This window comes from Hemitrygon akajei, chromosome 6, assembly GCF_048418815.1.
Source record: "Hemitrygon akajei chromosome 6, sHemAka1.3, whole genome shotgun sequence".
NCBI classification, from domain to species: Eukaryota; Metazoa; Chordata; class Chondrichthyes; order Myliobatiformes; family Dasyatidae; genus Hemitrygon; species Hemitrygon akajei.
This window is the reverse complement of record NC_133129.1, coordinates 112,834,104-112,849,335: the sequence shown is the minus strand read 5'-3', so window position 1 is coordinate 112,849,335 and position 15,232 is coordinate 112,834,104.

Here is a 15,232-nt window from a genome sequence, read left to right as displayed (position 1 = left end):
GGAGAAGGAGAAGTGGGTGTGGGTCGGAGAAGGAAAAGTGAGTGTGGATTGGAGAAGGAGAAGTGAGTGTGGGTCAGAGAAGGAGGAGTGAGTGTGGATTGGAGAAGGAGAAGTGAGTGTGGGTCAGAGAAGGAGAAGTGAGTGTGGGTCAGAGAAGGAGAAGTGAGTGGGGGTCGGAGAAGGAGAAGTGAGTGTGGATTGGAGAAGGAGAAGTGAGTATGGATCAAAGAAGGAGAAGTGAGTGTGGGCTGGAGAAGGAGAAGTGAGTGTGGGTCGGAGAAGGAGAAGTGAGTGTGGGCTGGAGAAGGAGAAGTGAGTGTGGGTCGGAGAAGGAGAAGTGAGTGTGGGCTGGAGAAGGAGAAGTGAGTGTGGATTGGAGAAGGAGAAGTGAGTGTGGGTCGGAGAAGAAGTGAGTGTGGATCAAAGAAGGAGAAGTGAAAGTGGGCTGGAGAAGGAGAAGTGAGTGTGGATTGCAGAAGGAGAAGTGAGTGTGGGTCGGAGAAGAAGTGAGTGTGGATCAAAGAAGGAGAAGTGAATGTGGGCTGGAGAAGGAGAAGTGAGTGTGGGTCGGAGAAGGAGAAGTGAGTGTGGGTCGGAGAAGGAAAAGTGAGTGTGGATTGGAGAAGGAGAAGTGAGTGTGGGTCAGAGATGGAAGAGTGAGTGTGGATTGGAGAAGGAGAAGTGAGTGTGGGTCAGAGAAGGAGAAGTGAGTGTGGGTCAGAGAAGGAGAAGTGAGTGGGGGTCGGAGAAGGAGAAGTGAGTGTGGATTGGAGAAGGAGAAGTGAGTGTAGATCAAAGAAGGAGAAGTGAGAGTGGGCTGGAGAAGGAGAAGTGAGTGTGGGTCGGAGAAGGAGAAGTGAGTGTGGGTCGGAGAAGGAGAAGTGGCTGTGGGCTGGAGAAGGAGAAGTGAGTGTGGGTCGGAGAAGGAGAAGTGAGTGTGGGCTGGAGAAGGAGAAGTGAGTGTGGGTCGGAGAAGGAGAAGTGTGTGTGGGTTGGAGAAGGAGAAGTGAGTGTGGGTCAAAGAAGGAGAAGTGAGTGTGGGCTGGAGAAGGAGAAGTGAGTGTGGATTGGAGAAGGAGAAGTGAGTGTGGGTCGGAGAAGGAGAATTGAGTGTGGGCTGGAGAAGGAGAAGTGAGTGTGGATTGGAGAAGGAGAAGTGGGTGTGGGTCGGAGAAGGAAAAGTGAGTGTGGATTGGAGAAGGAGAAGTGAGTGTGGGTCAGAGAAGGAGGAGTGAGTGTGGATTGGAGAAGGAGAAGTGAGTGTGGGTCAGAGAAGGAGAAGTGAGTGTGGGTCCGAGAAGGAGAAGTGAGTGGGGGTTGGAGAAGGAGAAGTGAGTGTGGATTGGAGAAGGAGAAGTGAGTGTGGATCAAAGAATGAGAAGTGAGTGTGGGCTGGAGAAGGAGAAGTGAGTGTGGGTTGGAGAAGGAGAAGTGAGTGTGGGCTGGAGAAGGAGAAGTGAGTGTGGGTCGGAGAAGGAGAAGTGAGTGTGGGCTGGAGAAGGAGAAGTGAGTGTGGATTGGAGAAGGAGAAGTGAGTGTGGGTCGGAGAAGAAGTGAGTGTGGATCAAAGAAGGAGAAGTGAAAGTGGGCTGGAGAAGGAGAAGTGAGTGTGGATTGGAGAAGGAGAAGTGAGTGTGGGTCGGAGAAGAAGTGAGTGTGGATCAAAGAAGGAGAAGTGAATGTGGGCTGGAGAAGGAGAAGTGAGTGTGGGTCGGAGAAGGAGAAGTGAGTGTGGGTCGGAGAAGGAGAAGTGAATGTGGGCTGGAGAAAGAGAAGTGAGTGTGGGTCGGAGAAGGAAAAGTGAGTGTGGATTGGAGAAGGAGAAGTGGGTGTGGGTCGGAGAAGGAAAAGTGAGTGTGGATTGGAGAAGGAGAAGTGAGTGTGAGTCGGAGAAGGAGAAGTGAGTGTGGGTCGGAGGGTGAAGTGGGTGTGGGTCGGAGAAGGAGAAGTGGGTGTGGGCTGGAGAAGAAGTGAGTGTGGATTGGAGAAGGAGAAGTGAGTGTGGGTAGGAGATGGAGAAGTGAGTGTGGGTCGGAGAAGGAGAAGTGAGTGTGGATTGGAGAAGGAGAAGTGGGTGTGGGTCGGAGAAGGAGCAGTGAATGTGGGCTGGAGAAGGAGAAATGAGTGTGGGTCAGAGAAGGAGAAGTGAGTGTGGGTCAGAGAAGGAGAAGTGAGTGTGGGTCAGAGAAGAAGAAGGGAGTGTGGATCGGAGAAGGAGAAGTGAGTGTGGGTCAGAGAATGAGAAGTGGGTGTGGGTCGGAGAAGGAGAAGTGAGTGTGGGCTGGAGAAGGAGAAGTGAGTGTGGATTGGAGAAGGAGAAGTGAGTGTGGGTCGGAGAAGGAGAACTGAGTGTGGGTCGGGGAAGGAGAAGTGAGTGTGGATCAAAGAAGGAGAAGTGAATGTGGGCTGGAGAAGGAGAAGTGAGTGTGGGTTTGTGAAGGAGTAGTGAGTGCGGGTCGGAGAAGGAGGAGTGAGTGTGGGTTGGAGAAGGAGAAGTGAGTGTGGGTTAGAGAAGGAGAAGTGAGTGTCGGTCGGAGAAGGAGAAGTGAGTGTGGATTGGAGAAGGAGAAGTGAGTGTGGGTCGGAGAAGAAGAAGTGAGTGTGGATCAAAAAAGGAGAAGTGAATGTGGGCTGGAGAAGGAGAAGTGAGTGTGGGCTGGAGTAGGAGAAGTGAGTGTGGATTGGAGAAGGAGAATTGAGTGTGGGTCGGAGAAGGAGAAGTGAGTGTGGATCAAAGAAGGAAAAGTGAATGTGGGCTGGAGAAGGAGAAGTGAGTGTGGGCTGGAGAAGGAGAAGTGAGTGTGGGTCAGAGAAGGAGAAGTGAGGGTGGATTGGAGAAGGAGAAGTGAGTGTGGGTCGGAGAAGGAGAAGTGAGTGTGGGTCGGAGAAGGAGAAGTGAGTGTCGATCAAAGAAGGAGAAGTGAATGTGGGCTGGAGAGGGAGAAGTGAGTTTGGGTCATAGAAGGAGGAGTGAGTGTGGATTGGAGAAGGAGGAGTGAGTGTGGGTTGGAGAAGGAGAAGTGAGTGTGGGTCAAAGAAGGAGATGTGAATGTGGGCTGGAGAAGGAGAAGTGAGTGTGGGCTGGAGAAGGAGAAGTGAGTGTGTGTTGGAGAAGGAGAAGTGAGTGTGGGTCGGAGAAGGAGAAGTGAGTGTGGATCAAAGAAGGAGAAGTGAATGGGGGCTGGAGAAGGAGAAGTGAGTGTGTGTTGGAGAAGGAGAAGTGAGTGTGGGTTGGAGAAGGAGAAGTGAGTGTGGGTGAAAGAAGGAGAAGTGAATGTGGGCTGGAGAAGGAGAAGTGAGTGTGGGTCGGAGAAGTAGGAGTGAGTGTGGATTGCAGAAGGAGGAGAGAGTATGGGTCAGAGAAGGAGAAGTGAGTGTAGGTTGGAGAAGGAGAAGTGAGTGTGGATAGGAGAAGGAGGAGTGAGTGTGTGTCAGAGATGTAGAAGTGCGTGTGGATTGGAGAAGGAGAAGTGAGTGTGGGTCAGAGAAGGAGAAGTGAGTGTGGGTTGGAGAAGGAAAAGTGAGTGTGTGTCAGAGAAGGAGAAGTGGGTGTGGGCTGGAGAAGGAGAAGTGAGTGTGGGTCAGAGAAGGAGGAGTGATTGTGGGTCGGAGAAGGAGAAGTGAGTGTGTTTCAGAGAAGTAGAAGTGAGTGTGGGTCAGAGAAGGAGAAGTGAGTGTGGGTTGGAGAAGGAGAAGTGAGTGTGTGTCAGAGAAGGAGAAGTGAGTGTGGATCAAAGAAGGAGAAGTGAATGTGGGCTGGAGAAGGAGAAGTGAGTGTGGGTCGGAGAAGGAGGAGTGAGTGTGGGTCGGATAAGGAGAAGTGAGTGTAGGTCAGAGAAGGAGAAGTGAGTGTGGGTCAGAGAAGGAGGAGCGAGTGAGGGTCGGAGAAGGAGAAGTGAGTGTGGGTCAGAGAAGGAGAAGGGAGTGTGGATCGGAGAAGGAGAAGTGAGTGTGGGTCAGAGAATGAGAAGTGGGTGTGGGTCGGAGAAGGAGAAGTGAGTGTGGGTTGGAGAAGGAGAAGTGAGTGTGTGTCAGAGAAGGAGAAGTGAGTGTGGATCAAAGAAGGAGAAGTGAATGTGGGCTGGAGAAGGAGAAGTGAGTGTGGGTCGGAGAAGGAGGAGTGAGTGTGGGTCGGATAAGGAGAAGTGAGTGTAGGTCAGAGAAGGAGAAGTGAGTGTGGGTCAGAGAAGGAGGAGCGAGTGAGGGTCGGAGAAGGAGAAGTGAGTGTGGGTCAGAGAAGAAGAAGGGAGTGTGGATCGGAGAAGGAGAAGTGAGTGTGGGTCAGAGAATGAGAAGTGGGTGTGGGTCGGAGAAGGAGAAGTGAGTGTGGGCTGGAGAAGGAGAAGTGAGTGTGGATTGGAGAAGGAGAAGTGAGTGTGGGTCGGAGAAGGAGAACTGAGTGTGGGTCGGGGAAGGAGAAGTGAGTGTGGATCAAAGAAGGAGAAGTGAATGTGGGCTGGAGAAGGAGAAGTGAGTGTGGGTTTGTGAAGGAGTAGTGAGTGCGGGTCGGAGAAGGAGGAGTGAGTGTGGGTTGGAGAAGGAGAAGTGAGTGTGGGTTAGAGAAGGAGAAGTGAGTGTCGGTCGGAGAAGGAGAAGTGAGTGTGGATTGGAGAAGGAGAAGTGAGTGTGGGTCGGAGAAGAAGAAGTGAGTGTGGATCAAAAAAGGAGAAGTGAATGTGGGCTGGAGAAGGAGAAGTGAGTGTGGGCTGGAGTAGGAGAAGTGAGTGTGGATTGGAGAAGGAGAATTGAGTGTGGGTCGGAGAAGGAGAAGTGAGTGTGGATCAAAGAAGGAAAAGTGAATGTGGGCTGGAGAAGGAGAAGTGAGTGTGGGCTGGAGAAGGAGAAGTGAGTGTGGGTCAGAGAAGGAGAAGTGAGGGTGGATTGGAGAAGGAGAAGTGAGTGTGGGTCGGAGAAGGAGAAGTGAGTGTGGGTCGGAGAAGGAGAAGTGAGTGTCGATCAAAGAAGGAGAAGTGAATGTGGGCTGGAGAGGGAGAAGTGAGTTTGGGTCATAGAAGGAGGAGTGAGTGTGGATTGGAGAAGGAGGAGTGAGTGTGGGTTGGAGAAGGAGAAGTGAGTGTGGGTCAAAGAAGGAGATGTGAATGTGGGCTGGAGAAGGAGAAGTGAGTGTGGGCTGGAGAAGGAGAAGTGAGTGTGTGTTGGAGAAGGAGAAGTGAGTGTGGGTCGGAGAAGGAGAAGTGAGTGTGGATCAAAGAAGGAGAAGTGAATGGGGGCTGGAGAAGGAGAAGTGAGTGTGTGTTGGAGAAGGAGAAGTGAGTGTGGGTTGGAGAAGGAGAAGTGAGTGTGGGTGAAAGAAGGAGAAGTGAATGTGGGCTGGAGAAGGAGAAGTGAGTGTGGGTCGGAGAAGTAGGAGTGAGTGTGGATTGCAGAAGGAGGAGAGAGTATGGGTCAGAGAAGGAGAAGTGAGTGTAGGTTGGAGAAGGAGAAGTGAGTGTGGATAGGAGAAGGAGGAGTGAGTGTGTGTCAGAGATGTAGAAGTGCGTGTGGATTGGAGAAGGAGAAGTGAGTGTGGGTCAGAGAAGGAGAAGTGAGTGTGGGTTGGAGAAGGAAAAGTGAGTGTGTGTCAGAGAAGGAGAAGTGGGTGTGGGCTGGAGAAGGAGAAGTGAGTGTGGGTCAGAGAAGGAGGAGTGATTGTGGGTCGGAGAAGGAGAAGTGAGTGTGTTTCAGAGAAGTAGAAGTGAGTGTGGGTCAGAGAAGGAGAAGTGAGTGTGGGTTGGAGAAGGAGAAGTGAGTGTGTGTCAGAGAAGGAGAAGTGAGTGTGGATCAAAGAAGGAGAAGTGAATGTGGGCTGGAGAAGGAGAAGTGAGTGTGGGTCGGAGAAGGAGGAGTGAGTGTGGGTCGGATAAGGAGAAGTGAGTGTAGGTCAGAGAAGGAGAAGTGAGTGTGGGTCAGAGAAGGAGGAGCGAGTGAGGGTCGGAGAAGGAGAAGTGAGTGTGGGTCAGAGAAGGAGAGGTGAATGTGGGTCGGAGAAGGAGAAGTGAGTGTGGGCTGGAGAAGGAGAAGTGTGTGTGGATTGGAGAAGGAGATGTGAGTGTGGATCGGAGAAGGAGAAGTGAGTGTGGATCAAAGAAGGAGAAGTGAATGTGGGCTGGAGAAGGAGAAGTGAGTGTGGGCTGGAGAAGGAGAAGTGAGTGTGGATTGGAGAAGGAGAAGTGAGCGTGGGTCGGAGAAGGGGTAGTGATTGTGGATCAAAGAAGGAGAAGTGAATGTGAGCTGGAGAAGGAGAAGTGAGTGTGGGTTGGAGAAGGTGAAGTGAGTGTGGGTCGGAGAAGGAGAAGTGAGTGTGGGCTGGAGAAGAAGTGAGTGTGGGTCGGAGAAGGAGGAGTGAATGTGGGCTGGTGAAGGAGAAGTGAGTGTGGGCTGGAGAAGGAGAAGTGAGTGTGGATTGGAGAAGGAGAAGTGAGTGTGGGTCGGAGAAGGAGAAGTGAGTGTGGATCAAAGAAGGAGAAGTGAATGTGGGCTGGAGAAGGAGAAGTCAGTGTGGTTTGGAGAAGGAGAAGTGACTGTGGGTCGGAGAAGAAGTGAGTGTGGGTTGGCGAAGGAGAAATGAGTGTGGGTCAGAGAAGGAGGAGTGAGTGTGGATTGGAGAAGGAGAAGTGAGTGTGGGTCAAAGAAGGAGAAGTGAGTGTGGGCTGGAGAAGGAGAAGTGAGTGTGGATTGGAGAAGGAGAAGTGAGTGTGGGTCGGAGAAGGAGAACTGAGTGTGGGCTGGAGAAGGAGAAGTGAGTGTGGATTGGAGAAGGAGAAGTGGGTGTGGGTCGGAGAAGGAAAAGTGAGTGTGGATTGGAGAAGGAGAAGTGGGTGTGGGTCGGAGAAGGAAAAGTGAGTGTGGATTGGAGAAGGAGAAGTGAGTGTGGGTCAGAGAAGGAGGAGTGAGTGTGGATTGGAGAAGGAGAAGTGAGTGTGGGTCAGAGAAGGAGAAGTGAGTGTGGGTCAGAGAAGGAGAAGTGAGTGGGGGTCGGAGAAGGAGAAGTGAGTGTGGATTGGAGAAGGAGAAGTGAGTGTGGATCAAAGAAGGAGAAGTGAGTGTGGGCTGGAGAAGGAGAAGTGAGTGTGGGTCGGAGAAGGAGAAGTGAGTGTGGGCTGGAGAAGGAGAAGTGAGTGTGGGTCGGAGAAGGAGAAGTGAGTGTGGGCTGGAGAAGGAGAAGTGAGTGTGGGTCAGAGAAGGAGAAGTGAGTGTGGATTGGAGAAGGAGAAGTGAGTGTGGGTCGGAGAAGAAGTGAGTGTGGATCAAAGAAGGAGAAGTGAAAGTGGGCTGGAGAAGGAGAAGTGAGTGTGGATTGGAGAAGGAGAAGTGAGTGTGGGTCAGAGAAGAAGTGAGTGTGGATCAAAGAAGGAGAAGTGAATGTGGGCTGGAGAAGGAGAAGTGAGTGTGGGTCGGAGAAGGAGAAGTGAGTGTGGGTCGGAGAAGGAAAAGTGAGTGTGGGTCAAAGAAGGAGAAGTGAGTGTGGGCTGGAGAAGGAGAAGTGAGTGTGGATTGGAGAAGGAGAAGTGAGTGTGGGTCGGAGAAGGAGAATTGAGTGTGGGCTGGAGAAGGAGAAGTGAGTGTGGATTGGAGAAGGAGAAGTGGGTGTGGGTCGGAGAAGGAAAAGTGAGTGTGGATTGGAGAAGGAGAAGTGAGTGTGGGTCAGAGAAGGAGGAGTGAGTGTGGATTGGAGAAGGAGAAGTGAGTGTGGGTCAGAGAAGGAGAAGTGAGTGTGGGTCCGAGAAGGAGAAGTGAGTGGGGGTTGGAGAAGGAGAAGTGAGTGTGGATTGGAGAAGGAGAAGTGAGTGTGGATCAAAGAATGAGAAGTGAGTGTGGGCTGGAGAAGGAGAAGTGAGTGTGGGTTGGAGAAGGAGAAGTGAGTGTGGGCTGGAGAAGGAGAAGTGAGTGTGGGTCGGAGAAGGAGAAGTGAGTGTGGGCTGGAGAAGGAGAAGTGAGTGTGGATTGGAGAAGGAGAAGTGAGTGTGGGTCGGAGAAGCAGTGAGTGTGGATCAAAGAAGGAGAAGTGAAAGTGGGCTGGAGAAGGAGAAGTGAGTGTGGATTGGAGAAGGAGAAGTGAGTGTGGGTCGGAGAAGAAGTGAGTGTGGATCAAAGAAGGAGAAGTGAATGTGGGCTGGAGAAGGAGAAGTGAGTGTGGGTCGGAGAAGGAGAAGTGAGTGTGGGTCGGAGAAGGAGAAGTGAATGTGGGCTGGAGAAAGAGAAGTGAGTGTGGGTCGGAGAAGGAAAAGTGAGTGTGGATTGGAGAAGGAGAAGTGGGTGTGGGTCGGAGAAGGAAAAGTGAGTGTGGATTGGAGAAGGAGAAGTGAGTGTGAGTCGGAGAAGGAGAAGTGAGTGTGGGTCGGAGGGTGAAGTGGGTGTGGGTCGGAGAAGGAGAAGTGGGTGTGGGCTGGAGAAGAAGTGAGTGTGGATTGGAGAAGGAGAAGTGAGTGTGGGTAGGAGATGGAGAAGTGAGTGTGGGTCGGAGAAGGAGAAGTGAGTGTGGATTGGAGAAGGAGAAGTGGGTGTGGGTCGGAGAAGGAGCAGTGAATGTGGGCTGGAGAAGGAGAAATGAGTGTGGGTCAGAGAAGGAGAAGTGAGTGTGGGTCAGAGAAGGAGAAGTGAGTGTGGGTCAGAGAAGAAGAAGGGAGTGTGGATCGGAGAAGGAGAAGTGAGTGTGGGTCAGAGAAGGAGAAGTGGGTGTGGGTCGGAGAAGGAGAAGTGAGTGTGGGCTGGAGAAGGAGAAGTGAGTGTGGATTGGAGAAGGAGAAGTGAGCGTGGGTCGGAGAAGGGGTAGTGATTGTGGATCAAAGAAGGAGAAGTGAATGTGGGCTGGAGAAGGAGAAGTGAGTGTGGGTTGGAGAAGGAGAAGTGAGTGTGGGTCAGAGAAGTAGGAGTGAGTGTGGATTGCAGAAGGAGGAGAGAGTATGGGTCAGAGAAGGAGAAGTGAGTGTAGGTTGGAGAAGGAGAAGTGAGTGTGGATAGGAGAAGGAGGAGTGAGTGTGGATAGGAGAAGGAGGAGAGAGTATGGGTCAGAGAAGGAGAAGTGAGTGTAGGTTGGAGAAGGAGAAGTGAGTGTGGATAGGAGAAGGAGGAGTGAGTGTGTGTCAGAGATGTAGAAGTGCGTGTGGATTGGAGATGGAGAAGTGAGTGAGGGTCAGAGAAGGAGAAGTGAGTGTGGGTTGGAGAAGGAAAAGTGAGTGTGTGTCAGAGAAGGAGAAGTGGGTGTGGGCTGGAGAAGGAGAAGTGAGTGTGGGTCGGAGAAGGAGGAGTGATTGTGGGTCGGAGAAGGAGAAGTGAGTGTGTGTCAGAGAAGTAGAAGTGAGTGTGGGTCAGAGAAGGAGAAGTGAGTGTGGGTTGGAGAAGGAGAAGTGAGTGTGTGTCAGAGAAGGAGAAGTGGTTGTGGGCTGGAGAAGGAGAAGTGAGTGTGGGTCGGAGAAGGAGGAGTGAGTGTGGGTCGGAGAAGGAGAAGTGAGTGTAGGTCAGAGAAGGAGAAGTGAGTGTGGGTCAGAGAAGGAGGAGCGAGTGAGGGTCGGAGAAGGAGAAGTAAGTGTGGGTCAGAGAAGGAGAGGTGAATGTGGGTCGGAGAAGGAGGAGTGAGTGTGGGTTGGAGAAGGAGAAGTGAGTGTGGGTTAGAGAAGGAGAAGTGAGTGTCGGTCGGAGAAGGAGAAGTGAGTGTGGATTGGAGAAGGAGAAGTGAGTGTGGGTCGGAGAAGAAGAAGTGAGTGTGGATCAAAAAAGGAGAAGTGAATGTGGGCTGGAGAAGGAGAAGTGAGTGTGGGCTGGAGTAGGAGAAGTGAGTGTGGATTGGAGAAGGAGAATTGAGTGTGGGTCGGAGAAGGAGAAGTGAGTGTGGATCAAAGAAGGAAAAGTGAATGTGGGCTGGAGAAGTAGAAGTGAGTGTGGGCTGGAGAAGGAGAAGTGAGTGTGGGCTGGAGAAGGAGAAGTGAGTGTGGGTCAGAGAAGGAGAAGTGAGGGTGGATTGGAGAAGGAGAAGTGAGTGTGGGTCGGAGAAGGAGAAGTGAGTGTGGGTCGGAGAAGGAGAAGTGAGTGTCGATCAAAGAAGGAGAAGTGAATGTGGGCTGGAGAGGGAGAAGTGAGTTTGGGTCATAGAAGGAGGAGTGAGTGTGGATTGGAGAAGGAGGAGTGAGTGTGGGTTGGAGAAGGAGAAGTGAGTGTGGGTCAAAGAAGGAGATGTGAATGTGGGCTGGAGAAGGAGAAGTGAGTGTGGGCTGGAGAAGGAGAAGTGAGTGTGTGTTGGAGAAGGAGAAGTGAGTGTGGGTTGGAGAAGGAGAAGTGAGTGTGGGTGAAAGAAGGAGAAGTGAATGTGGGCTGGAGAAGGAGAAGTGAGTGTGGGTCGGAGAAGTAGGAGTGTGTGCATTGCAGAAGGAGGAGAGAGTATGGGTCAGAGAAGTAGAAGTGAGTGTAGGTTGGAGAAGGAGAAGTGAGTGTGGATAGGAGAAGGAGGAGTGAGTGTGTGTCAGAGATGTAGAAGTGCGTGTGGATTGGAGAAGGAGAAGTGAGTGTGGGTCAGAGAAGGAGAAGTGAGTGTGGGTTGGAGAAGGAAACGTGAGTGTGGGTCGGAGAAGGAGGAGTGATTGTGGGTCGGAGAAGGAGAAGTGAGTGTGTGTCAGAGAAGTAGAAGTGAGTGTGGGTCAGAGTAGGAGAAGTGAGTGTGGGTTGGAGAAGGAGAAGTGAGTGTGTGTCAGAGAAGGAGAAGTGGTTGTGGGCTGGAGAAGGAGAAGTGAGTGTGGGTCGGAGAAGGAGGAGTGAGTGTGGGTCGGAGAAGGAGAAGTGAGTGTAGGTCAGAGAAGGAGAAGTGAGTGTGGGTCAGAGAAGGAGGAGCGAGTGAGGGTCGGAGAAGGAGAAGTGAGTGTGGGCTGGAGAAGGAGAAGTGAGTGTGGATTGGAGAAGGAGATGTGAGTGTGGATCGGAGAAGGAGAAGTGAGTGTGGATCAAAGAAGGAGAAGTGAATGTGGGCTGGAGAAGGAGAAGTGAGTGTGGGCTGGAGAAGGAGAAGTGAGTGTGGATTGGAGAAGGAGAAGTGAGCGTGGGTCGGAGAAGGGGTAGTGATTGTGGATCAAAGAAGGAGAAGTGAATGTGGGCTGGAGAAGGAGAAGTGAGTGTGGGTTGGAGAAGGAGAAGTGAGTGTGGGTCGGAGAAGTAGGAGTGAGTGTGGATTGCAGAAGGAGGAGAGAGTATGGGTCAGAGAAGGAGAAGTGAGTGTAGGTTGGAGAAGGAGAAGTGAGTGTGGATAGGAGAAGGAGGAGTGAGTGTGTGTCAGAGATGTAGAAGTGCGTGTGGATTGGAGATGGAGAAGTGAGTGAGGGTCAGAGAAGGAGAAGTGAGTGTGGGTTGGAGAAGGAAAAGTGAGTGTGTGTCAGAGAAGGAGAAGTGGGTGTGGGCTGGAGAAGGAGAAGTGAGTGTGGGTCGGAGAAGGAGGAGTGATTGTGGGTCGGAGAAGGAGAAGTGAGTGTGTGTCAGAGAAGTAGAAGTGAGTGTGGGTCAGAGAAGGAGAAGTGAGTGTGGGCTGGAGAAGGAGAAGTGAGTGTGTGTCAGAGAAGGAGAAGTGGTTGTGGGCTGGAGAAGGAGAAGTGAGTGTGGGTCGGAGAAGGAGGAGTGAGTGTGGGTCGGAGAAGGAGAAGTGAGTGTAGGTCAGAGAAGGAGAAGTGAGTGTGGGTCAGAGAAGGAGGAGCGAGTGAGGGTCGGAGAAGGAGAAGTAAGTGTGGGTCAGAGAAGGAGAGGTGAATGTGGGTCGGAGAAGGAGAAGTGAGTGTGGGCTGGAGAAGGAGAAGTGAGTGTGGATTGGAGAAGGAGATGTGAGTGTGGATCGGAGAAGGAGAAGTGAGTGTGGATCAAAGAAGGAGAAGTGAATGTGGGCTGGAGAAGGAGAAGTGAGTGTGGGCTGGAGAAGGAGAAGTGAGTGTGGATTGGAGAAGGAGAAGTGAGCGTGGGTCGGAGAAGGGGTAGTGATTGTGGATCAAAGAAGGAGAAGTGAATGTGGGCTGGAGAAGGAGAAGTGAGTGTGGGTTGGAGAAGGAGAAGTGAGTGTGGGTCGGAGAAGGAGAAGTGAGTGTGGGCTGGAGAAGGAGAAGTGAGTGTGGGTCGGAGAAGGAGGAGTGAATGTGGGCTGGTGAAGGAGAAGTGAGTGTGGGCTGGAGAAGGAGAAGTGAGTGTGGATTGGAGAAGGAGAAGTGAGTGTGGGTCGGAGAAGGAGAAGTGAGTGTGGATCATAGAAGGAGAAGTGAATGTGGGCTGGAGAAGGAGAAGTGAGTGTGGTTTGGAGAAGGAGAAGTGACTGTGGGTCGGAGAAGAAGTGAGTGTGGGTTGGAGAAGGAGAAATGAGTGTGGGTCAGAGAAGGAGGAGTGAGTGTGGATTGGAGAAGGAGAAGTGAGTGTGGGTCAAAGAAGGAGATGTGAGTGTGGGCTGGAGAAGGAGAAGTGAGTGTGGATTGGAGAAGGAGAAGTGAGTGTGGGTCGGAGAAGGAGAATTGAGTGTGGGCTGGAGAAGGAGAAGTGAGTGTGGATTGGAGAAGGAGAAGTGGGTGTGGGTCGGAGAAGGAAAAGTGAGTGTGGATTGGAGAAGGAGAAGTGGGTGTGGGTCGGAGAAGGAAAAGTGAGTGTGGATTGGAGAAGGAGAAGTGAGTGTGGGTCAGAGAAGGAGGAGTGAGTGTGGATTGGAGAAGGAGAAGTGAGTGTGGGTCAGAGAAGGAGAAGTGAGTGTGGGTCAGAGAAGGAGAAGTGAGTGGGGGTCGGAGAAGGAGAAGTGAGTGTGGATTGGAGAAGGAGAAGTGAGTATGGATCAAAGAAGGAGAAGTGAGTGTGGGCTGGAGAAGGAGAAGTGAGTGTGGGTCGGAGAAGGAGAAGTGAGTGTGGGCTGGAGAAGGAGAAGTGAGTGTGGGTCGGAGAAGGAGAAGTGAGTGTGGGCTGGAGAAGGAGAAGTGAGTGTGGATTGGAGAAGGAGAAGTGAGTGTGGGTCGGAGAAGAAGTGAGTGTGGATCAAAGAAGGAGAAGTGAAAGTGGGCTGGAGAAGGAGAAGTGAGTGTGGATTGCAGAAGGAGAAGTGAGTGTGGGTCGGAGAAGAAGTGAGTGTGGATCAAAGAAGGAGAAGTGAATGTGGGCTGGAGAAGGAGAAGTGAGTGTGGGTCGGAGAAGGAGAAGTGAGTGTGGGTCGGAGAAGGAAAAGTGAGTGTGGATTGGAGAAGGAGAAGTGAGTGTGGGTCAGAGATGGAAGAGTGAGTGTGGATTGGAGAAGGAGAAGTGAGTGTGGGTCAGAGAAGGAGAAGTGAGTGTGGGTCAGAGAAGGAGAAGTGAGTGGGGGTCGGAGAAGGAGAAGTGAGTGTGGATTGGAGAAGGAGAAGTGAGTGTAGATCAAAGAAGGAGAAGTGAGAGTGGGCTGGAGAAGGAGAAGTGAGTGTGGGTCGGAGAAGGAGAAGTGAGTGTGGGTCGGAGAAGGAGAAGTGGCTGTGGGCTGGAGAAGGAGAAGTGAGTGTGGGTCGGAGAAGGAGAAGTGAGTGTGGGCTGGAGAAGGAGAAGTGAGTGTGGGTCGGAGAAGGAGAAGTGTGTGTGGGTTGGAGAAGGAGAAGTGAGTGTGGGTCAAAGAAGGAGAAGTGAGTGTGGGCTGGAGAAGGAGAAGTGAGTGTGGATTGGAGAAGGAGAAGTGAGTGTGGGTCGGAGAAGGAGAATTGAGTGTGGGCTGGAGAAGGAGAAGTGAGTGTGGATTGGAGAAGGAGAAGTGGGTGTGGGTCGGAGAAGGAAAAGTGAGTGTGGATTGGAGAAGGAGAAGTGAGTGTGGGTCAGAGAAGGAGGAGTGAGTGTGGATTGGAGAAGGAGAAGTGAGTGTGGGTCAGAGAAGGAGAAGTGAGTGTGGGTCCGAGAAGGAGAAGTGAGTGGGGGTTGGAGAAGGAGAAGTGAGTGTGGATTGGAGAAGGAGAAGTGAGTGTGGATCAAAGAATGAGAAGTGAGTGTGGGCTGGAGAAGGAGAAGTGAGTGTGGGTTGGAGAAGGAGAAGTGAGTGTGGGCTGGAGAAGGAGAAGTGAGTGTGGGTCGGAGAAGGAGAAGTGAGTGTGGGCTGGAGAAGGAGAAGTGAGTGTGGATTGGAGAAGGAGAAGTGAGTGTGGGTCGGAGAAGAAGTGAGTGTGGATCAAAGAAGGAGAAGTGAAAGTGGGCTGGAGAAGGAGAAGTGAGTGTGGATTGGAGAAGGAGAAGTGAGTGTGGGTCGGAGAAGAAGTGAGTGTGGATCAAAGAAGGAGAAGTGAATGTGGGCTGGAGAAGGAGAAGTGAGTGTGGGTCGGAGAAGGAGAAGTGAGTGTGGGTCGGAGAAGGAGAAGTGAATGTGGGCTGGAGAAAGAGAAGTGAGTGTGGGTCGGAGAAGGAAAAGTGAGTGTGGATTGGAGAAGGAGAAGTGGGTGTGGGTCGGAGAAGGAAAAGTGAGTGTGGATTGGAGAAGGAGAAGTGAGTGTGAGTCGGAGAAGGAGAAGTGAGTGTGGGTCGGAGGGTGAAGTGGGTGTGGGTCGGAGAAGGAGAAGTGGGTGTGGGCTGGAGAAGAAGTGAGTGTGGATTGGAGAAGGAGAAGTGAGTGTGGGTAGGAGATGGAGAAGTGAGTGTGGGTCGGAGAAGGAGAAGTGAGTGTGGATTGGAGAAGGAGAAGTGGGTGTGGGTCGGAGAAGGAGCAGTGAATGTGGGCTGGAGAAGGAGAAATGAGTGTGGGTCAGAGAAGGAGAAGTGAGTGTGGGTCAGAGAAGGAGAAGTGAGTGTGGGTCAGAGAAGAAGAAGGGAGTGTGGATCGGAGAAGGAGAAGTGAGTGTGGGTCAGAGAATGAGAAGTGGGTGTGGGTCGGAGAAGGAGAAGTGAGTGTGGGCTGGAGAAGGAGAAGTGAGTGTGGATTGGAGAAGGAGAAGTGAGTGTGGGTCGGAGAAGGAGAACTGAGTGTGGGTCGGGGAAGGAGAAGTGAGTGTGGATCAAAGAAGGAGAAGTGAATGTGGGCTGGAGAAGGAGAAGTGAGTGTGGGTTTGTGAAGGAGAAGTGAGTGCGGGTCGGAGAAGGAGGAGTGAGTGTGGGTTGGAGAAGGAGAAGTGAGTGTGGGTTAGAGAAGGAGAAGTGAGTGTCGGTCGGAGAAGGAGAAGTGAGTGTGGATTGGAGAAGGAGAAGTGAGTGTGGGTCGGAGAAGAAGAAGTGAGTGTGGATCAAAAAAGGAGAAGTGAATGTGGGCTGGAGAAGGAGAAGTGAGTGTGGGCTGGAGTAGGAGAAGTGAGTG